A 14,032-nucleotide genomic window follows, 5' to 3' on the forward strand; every position below is an offset into this window, starting at 1 on the left:
CTAATAATATTGTTTTAAGGGAAAATTAATTTTGAGTTCAAAACAAAAGCACGCATAATACATTTTTCAATATCACATGTTCTCAAGTTAAGGTCCTGACTCTATATACCTACGCACATGCCCCAACACACACACACACACACACACACACACACACACACCACACACACTTATTTTGTTTCTTTTATATTAGGAGGCCCTTTGTTGCAATTTACAAATATAGTTTCCCTTTCTTAAAGAAAATCACTCCTATATAGATTCACTCTAATAGTCTATAGCTAATAAACAGATTAATTACTGAGCAATTTAATGAAAGAGTAGCTTAACTAAAGTCCAGTGAGAGCAAAGGAAGCAAAGTAAAAATGTTCAAAGTAAAAAAAGATCAGGAATGTCCTCTTCATAGACATTACTGAAGGTGATAAACAGAAATGTGAAATTTAGCTATATGGCAAAATATTGAGGACTTGTTTTTGATTTGTTTTCTTTGCCATAGCAGAGTGATAAAACCACTTATATTGGGCCACATCTACTGGGCTCAGGAGATTACATTGCTTTTCTTGATTCTTATGTTTTTGAATTTTGGTAATGATAATATTGGTGATAATTTCACTTTGATTTTTAAATCCTCAAGGTCAAACACAGTTTACTTATGTAGTCTTTGTCACAATTTAGAATCTGTTTATTTATAGTAATCTATAGTCAGGAGAATTATATCAGAAAGATATTTGGTTGTTTTCTGTGTTCAGGTACTGTTCTAAAATGTGTATCAAGAGTTCAAATTTATTATGCATTTTTTATACTAACATAACCATCTGTAAGCGGTATGTTTAAGGTTATATATCATTAAAATATACCACATCAAATACAAAAGCAGAAATCTACAAAGATCTGTAAATCAGTTGTATAACTAGGCATTTGATAATGAAGAAAGGCCATTTGGGGAGAGAAAAAATGCAGAAGGGAAACAGTTCTTTCATAACTGTACAAAGACAAGAGGTCAGTCATTATCATGTGGTACCTAATGATGTCTACTTTGAAAGTAAAATGAGCAAAACCGCATAGTATCTTCCTTTGGAGTCAGACTGCCCACGGTCACATTCTGACTCTGTCATTTATTACATCCTATGCTATTAGCAAATAACTGTCTTTCTGCATCTTAGCTTTTCTGAAAACTCAGAAACAGTAATTACCTCATAAGAAGTGTGAATATTATTATGACTTTGTTTGTAAAATGCATCAAACAAAGCTTGAGACAACTATGCAGTCCTTCATAGTGTTAGTTACGGGACAGTTTCTCTTAGAATTAGACATGAGAGGATAATTATAAGACACTTCCAATCCATTATTTAAAGTTTCCAAAAACAAAAATCAACTCTACTCACATCTTAATTTTTTAAGGAATAACAGGTTACGGGTACCTGGGTGGCTCAGTGGGTTGAGCCTCTGCCTTTGGCTCAGGTCATGGTCTCAGGGTCCTGGAATCCAGCCCTGAATCGTGGCTTTCTGCTCAGTTGGGGGCCTGCATCTCCCCCACCCCTGCCTGCCTCTCTGCCTACCTGGGATCTCTCTCTCTCTGTAAAAATAAATAAATAAATCTTAAAAAAAATGAATAGTGGATTAAAAACTAGAACTTTTGAACACCTTCAAATCACTATAATATTCTTTGATTGAAAAGGCTTATTAGTATTTTAATACTATTTTATGAATTTATAAATTTTCTCTTTTTCTACTTTTTAGTTGTTATTTTATATGCATAAGAATAATGATATTTAGGAAAATGATAAGACACAGATTTCTAAGTTTTTTTTTTTTTTTTAAAGATTTTATTTATTTATTTGACAGAGAGAGATCACAAGTAGACAAAGAGGCAGGCAGAGAGGGAGAGAGGGAAGCAGGCTCCCTGCCGAGCAAAGAGCCCAATGCGGGACTCGATCCCAGGACCCTGAGATCCTGACCTGAGCCGAAGGCAGTGGCTTAACCCACTGAGCCACCCAGGCACCCCAGATTTCTAAGTTTTTACAGTGCAAGTGGGCTTCAGCTAATCATGGAGAGATCATAGTGATCATAAGTGAGCTTCCAACTAATTCCATCACTGGAAATATGAACGACTGGTCAAAAGATACAATGAGGTTGTTTGTTTGTTTTTTTAAGATTTTATTTTTAAGAAATCTCTACACTCAATGTGGAGCTCAAATACTCCACCCCAAGATCAAGAGTTGCATATTCTTTCAACTGAGCCAGGCAGGCACGCCAGAAAGTGCATCAGTCTTAAAAAGACCCAGTAATCCAAAAATACCAAATATATATATATATATATTCATACAAGTATTGGATATATATACTATATATTCATATTTAGCAGCTGAAATCCAATGACGTGATAAACATTTTCATGCATCAAAAAGTAAGTCCCCAGAATTGCAAAGCTGTTATTGGATATGGCACTGGCCTGTTTGACTCTAAGAATTAGAAGATGGGTGAATACGCCAGGTGGGGCTCCCAGAAAGCAAAGCACTAAAATTGCTCTCTGTGACACGGTTCTTACTATTCCCTCACAGCATTTATTTTTTTTTCTTTTTTGTTTGTTTTTAAAGATTTATTTGTTTTAGAGAAAGAGGGAGAGAGAGAGAGTGTGAACACATGCACGGTGTGGGGGCGGGGCAGAGGGTGCTGGAGAGAATCTCAAGAAAACTCCCAGGTAATGGATCCCTGCTCGGGTCTTGATCTCTGGACCCTACGATCATGACCTGAACCTAAACCAAAAGTGGGAGGCTTAAGTGATTTAGCCACCCAGGCATACCTCCCTCTCAGCATTTGAAGTGTAGAACTGGGAAGAAATAGATTCCTCCCCCTTTATTGTGAAAAGAGGATTAAAAAAAAAAATGGCTGTTGACCTGCTCTTTGGGATGTGGAATTATAATACCACAGCACCCTTACAGTAAGCTGCTGACCTAAGGACCAGGTACAGAAAACACAACCTTTTTTCAAGGACTGAGTCAAGTTGTCAGCTGACTCTGTGATTTGATCTCTGATATCCTGGATATCTTTATAAAATAGAAACTGTCAAACACTATTTTAATAACTGCATCTTGTATGGACTAGAAGGAAGCAACTTCAAAGGTACAGAGTTGCTGGAGTGGGGAGAAAATAATAACAAAATAAAAATTGAAGGAAAGCAAGTGCATATACTACACACACTCGCCAATAACAACAAAACCAAAATCAAAATCCCCCAAACGTTCCCATTCAGAACATACTTATAGCCTGTACTCATTAGACCATCCAAGCAATTAAATAATAATAATACAATGTCGAATCAAACAACATGGGACACCTGGGTGGCTCAGTTGGTTTAGCCTCTGCCTTCAGCTCAGGTCATGATTGCAGGGTCCTGGGATCCAGTCAAACCTCAGGCTCCTTGCTCAGCGGGGAGCCTGCTTCTCTCTCTGCCTTTGCCTGCCTCTCTGCCTGCTTGTGCTCTCTCTCTCTCGCGGACAAATAAATAAATAAAATATTTAAAAAAATCACACAACACAAAACACATTTACTACAGAAGAACTTAGTGTTATCATCAGTCTGAGAATTTAATATAATTAGTGTTTGGTTGCTCAAAAAAAAGTCATACACTCAGCAAACATAAATAATATGTATAAAACAAAAAATAAGCAGTCGTAAATAAGAATGGTAAATAAGTGAAAGAGTAAATTAAGAAACCAGAATTTTTTCTGATAAAAATTGTTTACTGAATGGACAAGTCTGTAAATAGTATTAGCCTTGTGTGACCTACATAATGAAAGTTACCTCTAAACCAGCATAAATAAATTTTTATATATGCAACTTCATACCTTGTTTCAGAATTCCCACCAGAGATATAAAAGATATTCAAATGAAAAAAAAAATAACATAGTCAACATTTGAAGAATAACCAAGATGGTTCCAGAATGGATAGTTTCCCAAGATATAAAATTTAAAGCAAGTTCCAAGCAGGATAAAAACAAAACAAACAAACAAACAAACAAACAAAATATATATATATATATATATATATATATATATATATATATATAAGATTATATATATGATATAATCTTTTATCTGGTCACATCAGAGTGAAACTGAAAAATAATGAAGATTAAAAGATTAAATGGCAAAATTCATCATCAAAAATACACAACAGGCTCTCTTCTCTTCCCCGTTCAACAGCTCCATCTTCAGGTGCAGTGCCAGCTGTGTGCCCAAGACTGAAGGTGAAAGTTGGAGTGAACGGATTTGGCTGTATTGGGCGCCTGGTTACCAGGGCTGCTTTAGCTCTGGCAAAGTGGATATTGTTGCCATCAATGACCCTTTCATTGATCTCAACTACGTGGTCTACATGTTCCAGTATGATTCTATCCATGGCAAATTCCACGGCAGTCAAGGCTGAGAACGGGAAGCTTGTCATCAATGGAAAGTCCATCTCCATCTTCCAGGAACAAGATCCCGCCAACATCAAATGGTGCAATGCTGGTGCTGAGTATGTCGTGGAATCCACTGGGGTCTTCACCACCACGGAGAAGCCTGGAGGTCACTTGAAGGGTGGGGCCAAGAGGGTCATCATCTCTGCTCCTTCTGCTGACGCCCCCATGGTCGTGATGGGTGTGAACGATGAGAGGTATGACAACTCCCTCAAGATTGTCAACAATGCCTCCTGTACCATCAACTGTTTGGCTCCTCTGGCCAAGGTCATCCATGACAACTTTGGCATCATGGAGGGACTCATGACCACCGACCATGCTATCACTGCCACCCAGAAGACTGTGGATGGCCCCTCTGGGAAGCTGTGGCATGATGGCCGAGGGGCTGCCCAGAACATCATCCCTGCTTCCACTGGTGCTGCCAAGGCTGTAGGCAAAATCATCCCTGAGCTGAACGGGAAGCTCACTGGCACAGCCTTCTGTCCCCACCATCAATGTGTCTGTTGTGGATCTGACCTGCTGCCTGGAGAAAGCTGCCAAATATGATGACATCAAGAAGGTGGTGAAGCAGGCATCAGAGGACCCCCTCAAAGGCTTTCTGGGGTACACTGAGGACCAGGTTGTCTCCTGTGACTTTAATAGTAACACCCATTCTTCTACCTTTGATGCGGGGGCTGGTGTTGCTCTCAATGACCACTTTGTCAAGCTCATTTCCTGGTATGACAATGAATTTGGCTACAACAACTGGGTGGTGGACCTTATGGTCCACATGGCCTCCAAGGTGTAAGAGCCCCCTGGACTACTAGCCCTAGCCAGAGGAAGAAGAAGAGAGAGGCTCTCAGCTGCTGGAGAATCCTTGTCCCAATTTATCCCCCAGAACACTGAGAATCTCCCAACCTCCATTGTTTTCATCCCAAACCCCTGAAGAAGGGGACGGGCTTGAGGATCCCTACCTTGTATGTACCATCAATAAAGTATACTATATTGATGTATCATCAATAAAGTATACTATACTTTAGTATAGTACCATCATGTACCATCAATAAAGTATACTATAACCAGCCCCCTCCCAAAAAAATACACAACATACTTTGTATCGCCAATGATGGTATCTTGGAAGTACTGAGGATAAATAATAGTCAACTTCAAGTTTAATATTTAGTGGACATATCATTCAAGGTGAAAGCAAAATAAAGCTCGTTTTAGAGTACAGGAAGATTTTAAAGCTTAAAAACACATTATATGATTTTAAAATAATTTCTTTTAGGAGAAAGTAAAATCCGAGAATGTTATGAAAGAAATGCAAGAAAAAACGTAAATGATTAAATATTAGTAAATCTTACTGTTTAATGTCAAAATTGTTATTATTGAGTTTGATTTTTAAAAAAAGTAAGAAAACCCAACACTTTATAACATGTAAATAGATGAATCTGAGGACAGGGAATTTTGGAAATAAACATGCTACAAGTAATATACATTTGTTAGGTTACACTGGTTATGTTTAAAATGGTATTCAGGAGATTATAAAAATCAAATCTGTTACTTCAAAATTATCTGAAGGACATAAATGTGGAAACTTTCTCAGTACAATAGAAGGCAGAGGGCACCAGGCTGGCTCAGTTGGTAGGGTATGTGACTCTTAATCTCAGGGCTTTAAATTTGAGCCCCATGCTGGGTGGAGAGATTACTTAAAAATGAACTTTAGGGGCGCCTGGGTGGCTCAGTGGGTTAAGCCTCTGCCTTCGGCTCAGGTCATGATTCCAGGGTCCTGGGATCGAGCCCCGCGTCGGGCTCTCTGCTCAGCATGGAGCCTGCTTCCTCCTCTCTCTCTGCCTGCCTCTCTGCCTGCTTGTGATCTCTGTCAACTAAATAAATAAAATCTTTAAAAAAAAAATGAACTTTAAAAAAAAAAAGAAAGAAAGATTTGAAAGACGGACAACAATGGAAAAAAATGGTAGTCAAAAATTAAACAAACATATTACTAAGTACAAATATATAAATAACTATAAAATTATTGATAATCTATAGAAATAGATTAACAGACTACTTGAAGAAATAAAAATCTAGCTGAATACTTTAAAAACATTCTGTTTTAATCTTTTAATTTATAGGATGAGATTGAGGGGGGAAAATAATGAAAATCCATGGAACACACACAAGAAAACTGGTACAAAATTATAACATCAGAGACAAGATATAGTTAATGAAAAATGTGCTAATTTCAGCATATTAAACTTTTAAGAAGCAGCTAAGTGATTCTTAAACTAATTTTATAACATTAAGTGCATTTATTTGTAAAGAAGAAATGCCAAATTATGATTACATGTATTTGTTGAGGATTTTGGTCAGCTTATGATAAAATACGTATATTTTTAAAATTTCCACTTTTAGTGAAAATGAATTTGGATAAGCCTTTTTTCTCAACTACATTTCATTTCCTGGGTAATCAAGATAATTTTCAGGGATGTATTATGACTAGGGTGCTCATATAATTTATTATCCAAGCTGGAATGTCTTTGACAGTAAAAGCAAAAACTGTTAATTACACTGGGACAATTTGAACCTCCACGATTTATTACCATCCTGTTTTTAACTCTCATGGCTGGAATTTAGAGCACTTTTAATAACTGTAGAAATCTACTTTGTGGCTTGTTTACTAATTTTTTCAAATTGTGCCATCTCTTTCAAAGATCAGCCTTGATTTAAACATTTTACATTTAGAAGTGTTGTGACTCTGTTTTAGTTAGTATTTCTGACTTTTTGTAGATGTTAGTTTTCTTGAACATCTTTGAAATTACTTCTTTTCAAGTCATTATCCACTTCTAAGATGAACTTCTTTTATATGCTTTTTTGGCTTTTTTATCTAGGATTAAAGATTACTGAGCTGATATGTATAGTCTCATGAATAAATTTAATGTTTTACAGTGGCCTAATAAATGTGTTTGAAATTACAAACACTTCAGAGATGATCTTGAAAAGTCCTAACATGAACAATAATCATTTAAGTTCAGACAGTTCCTTAATACCATGAAACTCACTTACAGCAGCAAATAATTAGTGAACTCTCACACCAGGGAAGTGGAAGCAAAAACTGTCATTTTGAGGAAAGTATTTTTTCACCTTGTAAAATATCCAGGTGGCCTACTCCGTTCCCCACTTACATAAATGTTTAACAATTACATGTGGCTTTGAAGAAGCATTATCTTTAAACTTTGTATTTTTACTAGTTGTTAAGCTTGCACAATGTGAAAATACACCGCCTAGGTGACTTTGCGAATTTGCTATCACTGATGTCCACATCTACAGGGAGACAGTCTCATCTACCTGGTTCCCTCTGAAGGGTGAAATTTCCAAATCTCCTCAGAGATTGTCCATTCTGAGCTCTCTTGGGGGAGTTGCATTAACTGATCTCCTGGACGTTGTGAGGCGGCCAATTCTAAAATCATTCCTTAGAACAGAGCTTTTAGAACCTTTTGTTTTCCTTTGAAAATTTAATCTTCTCTTCAGATGGGATCTATATGTAACTTTTTGATGTTTTCCTTACTTTCAGTCATGGTCAGGTTTATCAAGCTGGGCTGCCTTAGACATTTACTGTGCTGCTTGCAAAAATGAGTGCCCCATTTGAGTGAAATACTGCTAGTACTTTATTTGTCTTTGCTCAACAGTTAGGATCCTGAACTATAGTTTAGATCATGTCATTTCCCCTTTCCAAAATTTTTCTGACTTCCCAGAAATAATTGCAAATTTTTCAGGAAAGCAAAAAGCTTGCAATCTGACAGCAATCTCTCTTTTCTCTCTCATTTCCTGCCCATCTTCCAACACTGCCTCCACATACTATCAACCAAACATGTTATAGACAAAGTTATAAACTTTGCAAAGAGTATTCAGATTTATTTTACCTGTGTAATCTCTCTTTGAGGAAATAGTCCAGATGCTGTCTCATTGTGTCTTCTGTGAGTTTCCAGTAACTTAGGACCTCTATTTTCAAGAAGTTATGATTTGTTCTAAATTACAAATGATTAGACATGAGAATTTCTTCTCTTCCCATTCATTCTGGGGAATTAGAAAGATTAAGTAGAATTGGGACAAGTGATTTTATTATATTATTATTATTATTATATTATAATTGTATTAGCCTATTTTTACTATGTCATGGTTTATCTTAATAATCCTTAATCAGATCTCAATCCCTGATTCAACTGAAGGACACAAGATGCCATTTCCAGGTTTGAGGCCAGTAAAAATATCTAAAGACTCCTTCAGACTCTACCAGGCACCCGCCTAGGAGTGCTGACTCCACACAGCTGTGTTCTGGCCATTGTCATCTGTTTGCCTCTTCCCTCAGCCAGCACAGTTGCTGACTCTCAGTCAGCCATAGGCAACTGGCATCTCTCAACGTTGTATTGTGTGGCATCATCATTTTCACTTATATCCTTTGCCTCAGAGTCAGAATTTGGATAATTCGAGCAGAGACATGTAGACTTTCACGAATTTGGACTGGCAAAAGAATGTGGTTTTAATGGAGCACATTTTCAAAAGAAAAGCAGAACACATGTTCTGCAGCTGAACTTCATAGAGACCCTGTTTAATGAAACAGTAGTAGCCACCTCTTCTATAGTCCCTCAGTAGCAACAAAATGGTGGCACCAAAGGGAGAAAAATATAACCTTTCACACCTTTTTTTTTCATTTTTAATATAAATCTATTACTTTTTGGGAAAAAAAGGAATTGAGGAAATTATAATTCCCTAAAACCACTGTAAAAGGGGAAAAAGCAAAGTAATAAAATTATAGCTTCTGTTTAATTCTCTGACACAGTCTCCATGTTAAATATACGATTTTTCATGAAAAAAACATAGAAGTTTAAGCATAGATTCCTACCTCTATTCTTAATACTATTTCAGCAGCCCCATATATAAATAATGTCTTATTTCCTTGGGGACTAATTGGGGATTGTCTACTTGTCTGGCTGGCAAAGAGTAGGTCACACATTTTGTTTCAAGACTTTGTTTTATAGTTCTTTTCATGGAAGAATTTGTTTTTTTGTTCAGATTTATTTATAAAGGGACTGTAGACAAATTAATGAAGTCCCATAACTCATTGTCATACTGGCTGAGGAGTGTAAGGAGTGTGAGCAAGTTTACTTCCTCTGCTGAAATAGTTGGGTGTGTCTGTCAATTTAAGAAAAGAAAAGCAGGTAAATCAATGGGTATCCCTGTTATTGCTCATATTGTTGTTAATTTGAGGATAAGTGGAGAAGGATCAGGGCCAGTATTTAGACCTTCTATTAGTCCTAGAGTATATATAGCCTGTGTGGAGAGGATTGCCTCCATATAGATGCTCGTTGCACATGCCATGTGATTTTATGTGACTCTATATGACTTACAAATTATGATTTATTAGGTTTACTTCCAAATCAATAACATTTTAGGTGTGCATCTCAAAACTTCCTATAATTTTTTTATATCATTCTTCAGGGCAGGAGTATACAAGTAACCACATCTAATACCTTGCTTTAATAAATACTTGTCATTTTCCTTTCACAGGTTATTACTAATTTTTGTCTCATTCTCTTGCTAATTTGACGTGATATGATAGACCTTTAATAATGTCCTGGATAATACAGAGATCAATTAAAATATAGAGAGAGGTTTTCACATGGCATGGTCCACTTTATTAAAGAGTTTCACGTGTTTCTTTTTATGCTAAGATTTGGTGCTTAGCTATAGATAAGACAAACCTTTGATTATATTAACTAAATTTGATTGTTAAAAGGAACACTTCTGAGTAAAGTTGGAAAATAAGTAAAGTCATGGAAACTTAGCAAAACAGTTGTGCTTTCCTCAAGGTAATATGATATTATTCTTTCAATGAGTACCAAAACACATAGAAATACAACACAAAAATGAAAAAAAAAAAAAAAAATATATATATATATATATTATTTATTTATTTATTTGAGGGAGAGAACAAAAGAGCATAAACAAGGGAAGCCACAGAGGAAGAAAGAGAAGCAGATTCCTCACTGAGCAAGGAGCCTGATGCTGGGATTGATCCTAGGTCCCTGAGATCATGACCTCAGCCAAAATCAAGAGTTGAACACTTGATTAAGGAGCCACCTAGATGCTCAAGTTATTTTCAATAATAATAAAGCTCTTAACATGAGTTACATCTATCTTCTTCCTGCACCAAGGCATTATTAAGAAAAATTTTTCAAAAGTCAGAAAATAGTTAAGGGGAGAAAAAATGTTAGGATGCTTCTTCAATGTCATACGAGGATATTTTCTTTTTTTTTTTTAAAGATTTTATTTATTTATTTGACAGAGAGAAATCACAAGTAAGCAGAGAGGCAGGCAGAGAGAGAGGAGGAAGCAGGCTCCCTGCTGAGCAGAAAGCCCGATGTGGGGCTCGAACCCAGGACCTGGGATCATGACCTGAGCCGAAGGCAGCGGCTTAACCCACTGAGCCACCCAGGTGCCCCAATACGAGGGTATTTTCATGGATTATTTTATTCTCTAGGAAAATTTACTCCTGTTTGACTTTTTATTTACATGTTGATTAGAATCAAGATAACATACAGTTGTTATGTTAACCTGAAGATTTTTGTTGAGGAAAAAAATAAAACAACAATTCCAAAGGTAATGATCTTATTGTCCTTAGTTTAGTATCTGACAGAATCTCAATTCTAACACTCTTCTTCTACTTCCTATAAATTGTTTCTAAAATGCCCTTGGAACGACTTTTACTATTTTATTTTTCCTCATTCATGAGTTAAGTACAATTTTGATGCAGGCAGCTTTTATATTTGTATGAGATTAATGTTTTTCACTTTTGAAAAATATTCTTTAACACATCAATGGAACCTAGGATTCAGAAAAATATTATATTCTAATATAATATTATATTATAATCTAAAAAAATAAATTCTCAGAAGCCCAGTATAACACCAAATAATTGATAAAAAGTTAAGAATTTGACAAAAGACATTATGTCCCATATACCTTGTAAAATGAAAAACTACATAGATCATATCAAGTCAAAGATAAACTATATCTTAATATAGACTTGATTTGTAACTTTGTAACAATGTTATTGGGAAACAAGTTTCTGCTCTAGGATGATCAGCATATGGCTGTTTATTAGTATTACTGTTTCATTCTTTTTTAAATATTTATTTATTTATTTTAGAGAGAGAGAGAAAAAAAATGTGAGCAGGAGGAGGGCCTGAGGGAGACGGAGAGAGAGAAAATCCTCAAGCAGACTCCCCACTGGGCAAGGAGCCCTATGAAGGTCTCCATCCCAGGACCCTGAGATCATGTCGTGAGCAGAAATCAAGAGTCAGACACTTAACCTACAGAGTCACCCAGACACCCTTTTTGTTTCATTCTTCAAGGTACACTGTTATTCAGCATTATGCATTATAGCTGAAAGTGAAACTAATCCAAATAAATAGATAACCCAGGATATTATTTAGTCATAATAAGGAATGTAGCGCAGATACATTCCATGGCATGGATAAACCTCCTAAAACTCTAATAAAGTGAAAAGAGTGACAAAAGACTTCCTATTATATGATCCTATTTATGAGAAATGTTCAGAATAGACAAATCTGTAAAGACAGAAAGTATATTAGTCCTTGCCAGGGGTTAGGAATGGGGCAACAGCTAAATGGGTATGAGATTTCTTTGTGTTGTAAATAACATGTTTTATATTAGATTATGGTTATGGTGTGAAGCTCTGTAAATATACTAAAAACCATTGAGTTGTTCAGCTAAGTGGGTGAACATTATGGCACATAAATTGTATCTCAATAAAAGAATTAAAAAATAAGATTCAGGTGCCTGGATGGCTCAGGTCATGATCCTGGAGTCCCAGGATCAAGTCCCACAACAGGGTCCCAGCTCCCTGGGGAGTCTGCTTTCTGACCTTAACTATTGCCAGTTTAAGTATCATTTTTTCCTTCTGACCTTCTCACCTCTCATGCTCTCTCTCTCACTCTCCCTCTCCCAAATAGATAAATGGGATCTTAAAAAAAAAAAAATGCGTTGTTATTGCTTGAGAGTTTTTTTTTTTTTTTAGATTTTATTTATTTGTCAGAGAGAGAGGGAGAGAGAGCGAGCACAGGCAGACAGAATGTCAGGCAGAGGCAGAGGGAGAAGCAGGCTCCCTGCTGAGCAAGGAGCCCGATGCGGAACTCGACCCCAGAACGCTGGGATCAGGACCTGAGCCGAAGGCAGCTGCTTAACCAACTGAGCCACCCAGGCGTCCCTGCTTGAGAGTTTTTAATGTCCTCTCCTATTCCCCAATGTAAATCTACTGAGTTTGGGTTGTTTTCATTATTCTAATTAGGGCATTAAAATGAATATAGTGTATTTATGTGTTATGGTCATCTCTATAGTCCCACAGGCATGAAATGATATTTAAACTGGCAATAGTTAAGCTAATCATAACAGATTTTAATGGTATGTGGATACATGTCATCAGGTTTGATCTTCACTATTCCCCAAATTATATGATAATGAGCTACACATTTATAGCATTTGGTTTTACTTACTAATTCCAGACACATTCAGCATTTTTAATAATACTTCTTGAAGTTTGAGGATTACCATGTTACCAGGATGCAAATAATAAACAGCATCTAAAATAAAAGTGAAGCGTAGTTTTTAGTAATCCTAAAGGAAAGAGTCTTGTGTTAGTTGACGTTTGTTATGTTGGAGACAAATATTCCCCTCCATTTTTTATTTTTTCCCTTTCCTTCATCTTTTCCCTTAAAAATTTCTCGCTTTTCCACTCCCGTTTGTCTCCAGCCTCTGCTATCCACATAACCAGCACACACTGAGGTAAACTTTTAGTGGTTGATACTTACATCAACTGAATAAGTAAAAACATTTAGATTGGAAGGAGAGTGTAATTTCAACTTGAGGAAGTTTTCATTAATTACATGGCTGAGGAAATTTTATCTACCCCTTTGTATTTTAAGCCTACAATAGCAGCAAATGTGATTTTTGTAGTCACCTGTAACCATGAGAATGGGACGGTGGTAGGTATGTATGTCTAAAGCTTGCCTTACTGAGGAATAGATTCTGGGTGTAGTACTTCCAAGGAATTCATTACCAGACAAAGAAATAAAATAGGTTCTAAAACAATTTCTAAAATTATGTACTATGTAAGGGCTCTATACATATTTTAATAGAATTGGTATTAATTTATGCATAAGGATTCTCTTTCATGTACTTCAAAGATACAAATTATCAAGCTTCATGGCCCCTCCATTGATGTTTAATGCTTTTTTTTTTTTTTTTCCTTTTCTTTTCTTAATGCCTTTTAAAGAAAAAGTCTGACCTTGGCAAAATAAAGCAGAGCCTGAGTCAACATTAAGTACACATTCCCTCTTTCCAGAACTCAAATTGTTTTATAGGTAGCTTTTCAAAGGCACAGTTTTGGAGTGAGAAATTGCTTCCCATCCTGTATTTAGAGGGTTGTGTGATTTTTATGTCAAGATGCACATTTTGGCTGTTGAAGAGTATGTGATAATGAAAAACTTGCAACTTCTCTGCAAACAGCTGTGCCATTTCAG

At 36.3% G+C, this 14,032-nt stretch overlaps 1 pseudogene; it reads left to right on the forward strand.

Moving 5' to 3' along the window:
- The first annotated feature begins 4,256 nt into the window (after window positions 1-4,256).
- Window positions 4,257-5,256, forward strand: LOC125093369 (glyceraldehyde-3-phosphate dehydrogenase-like; annotated as a pseudogene).
- The last annotated feature ends 8,776 nt before the right edge of the window (window positions 5,257-14,032 follow it).

Source organism: Lutra lutra, chromosome 2, assembly GCF_902655055.1.
Source record: "Lutra lutra chromosome 2, mLutLut1.2, whole genome shotgun sequence".
NCBI classification, from domain to species: Eukaryota; Metazoa; Chordata; class Mammalia; order Carnivora; family Mustelidae; genus Lutra; species Lutra lutra.